A 2500-nucleotide genomic window follows, 5' to 3' on the forward strand; every position below is an offset into this window, starting at 1 on the left:
TATCCTCCCATCCATAGATGGCCTACGTCCTCCTCCATCCCCGCCAACTCCCTCCGTCCCTTATCTTCACATCATTCACAACACTTGTTCCGTCCCTCTCCTCTCCCTCGTCTGTGTTCACTTCTCTCCATCTGTTTTGCTCACGCCCTCTCCTCCGCACCGATGCTCTCTCCCTCTCCCTCCGTCTCTCTCTCTCCCTCTCCCTCTCTCTCCCACTCTCTCTCTCTCCCTCTCTCTCTCTCCCTCTCGCCCTCTCTCCCTCTCCCTCTCCCTCTCTCTCCCACTCTCTCTCTCTCCCTCTCTCTCTCTCCCTCTCGCCCTCTCTCCCTCTCCCTCTCCCTCTCTCTCCCACTCTCTCTCTCTCCCTCTCTCACTCGCTCTCTCTCTCTCTGTCTCTCTCCCTGTCGCTCTCTCTCCCTCTCTCTCTCTCTCTCTCTCCCTCCCTCTCTCTCCCTCTCTCTCTCCCTCTCTCTCTCTCTCCCTCTCGCTCTCTCTCGCTCTCTTTCTCTCCCTCTCTCCGGTCAGACCGTTCAAACTCACAGCACTCGGCCCGGTGCACCTACAGAGCGTGTGATGTGTGATCGTACATTCCCAGCGTCATCTCAGCTCTTGTCATTCAGCGACGAACCCCCGCGTGCAAGCCCTCGGCAAACACACACACACACACACACACACACACACACACACACACACACACACACACACACACACACACACACACACACACACACATTCAGGATGTTTGGAGAAAATTCCAAACCCGACGTCTGTGCAGAGGAAAATACCAACACAGCCCCCTGATCTTCTCCCCTCCTTGTCAGTTCTGCTCTTCCTCTCTCTCTCTCTCTCTCTCTCTCTCTCTCTCTCTATCTCTCTCTTTCTCTCTCTCTCGCTCTCTCTCTCTGATCAAGTGTCCTTGACCATCACTGATTCAATGCACCGTCCCTCATCAGAAGTTGAATGGTATCCAGAGAATCCAATGGTATTCGTTCCATTCATGCTTTTTTTTTTTTTTTTTTTTTTTACTTTTTTCTCCTACCCTGCAGTTGTCCATTTCTTATTTAAACGCCACAAAAGCCAGGCCTTCCAGCGCCGCCGTGAGTCATGTCAAAATCCTTTGTCCTCTATTAAAAATTGCAACAAGCAAAACATTTCGGTTTGACCCCCTCCCCCCTCCCCTCCACCCTTCCGTCCTCCCTCCCTCCCTCCCTCCCTTCTCTCCCCCACCGCCTTTCAGAAATTGAGCGCCCACGCCCGGGTATGCGGAAGGTCACGCTCAAGGTTGCGGAGCAAAAGGCCAAATCAATTTTCCGCGGCTGGTGTCGCGCTCATACTAATGGACGATTCTAATGAAAGAATCCCGCCCCCGCCCTCCGAGACTCCCCCGGGTTCCACAGCGTCCCATTCACCTTCCCAATGGAACAGTCTCACCACTTGGGACCGGGCTGCGGCGGGCGGCGGGCGGCGGGCGGCGGGCGGCGGGCGGCGGGCGGCGGGCGGTGGGCGGCGGGCGGGGGAGTTATTCCAGAGAGGATTTAAGAAAAAGAAAAAAAAAAAAGCGTGAGAAAGATTTAGAGACCGCAAAAAGAATGAAAAGTGAGAATGTGTGTGACACGTACGTATAACCTGTCGAGAAAGCAATGAATAAATATATCTCGTGCTGTTGCCTTGTGAAATAATAAATCGACTAAATTGATGGAGCACAGAGGCTAACAGAGGTAAAAGAAAAATAACAAAGTTGGAATAGAATCACTCGGCAGTGTTGACGACTCCCACACAGGGATCCAGGAATATCACTTTAAAGGACCCTACTTGTGCCCAATTGAGTTGAAGCCTGCTTACTAGTCACACATGATGTGGTGAGAAACGCACCTGAAAGGTAATTCGTCCCATTTTGTGTGCGGTCACCTCGTTTGAAACGGACGAGCCACCATTGCTTCGGCAAATGGAAGACACGGCAAAATAAAGTCCAAAAACACCTGTTCCCCTTGTAGTTGTCGGCAGGACCGGGTGATCCTCTTCAGGGCGGTTCCTTCTCCAAAACCCCAGAAACGTGAGGTTTGGTCAGGAAAATGGTCGGTAATGTTTAATGTGAGTGTTGACAAGTAAAAAGACTAAAACTCTATTTGACGCCTGTGGGGTCCTGTCAAGTCGCGGTTCCCAACCACCGGGCCTTTTGCCAGCGGGCCCTGGGAAGGCGGGCGGCGGTCCCCTGTTTAGCCTGTGCGTTTTTATTTTTATTTTTTTATTATTGATGATCTGCCATTAAAGCGAGCGAAAACAAAAAAAAAACGGTGTGTTTTCATCGCAGATGTATTTATTTTTCGATTTTTCTTTTTCTTATGATTTACTTTATTCCGTCCGTGAACAGTTTGCGCTCTGTCGTCCGGCCCGTGACGCTTTGGAGTCACAAGGAGAGACTCCTTCATTGCGGCAACCCCATCCCTCCCCACCATCCCGGTTTGGATGTCCACGTGTTCTGGTGCTGTCGACAGTGAAC

General features: G+C 51.6%; 1 protein-coding gene across 1 annotated transcript in view; it reads left to right on the forward strand.

Moving 5' to 3' along the window:
* Positions 1–2500, forward strand: part of dag1 (dystroglycan 1) — a 59118-nt gene that overhangs the window by 33791 nt on the left and 22827 nt on the right. The window lies entirely within an intron of this gene.

This window comes from Zeus faber, assembly GCF_960531495.2.
Source record: "Zeus faber genome assembly, chromosome: 5".
Taxonomy (NCBI): domain Eukaryota; kingdom Metazoa; phylum Chordata; class Actinopteri; order Zeiformes; family Zeidae; genus Zeus; species Zeus faber.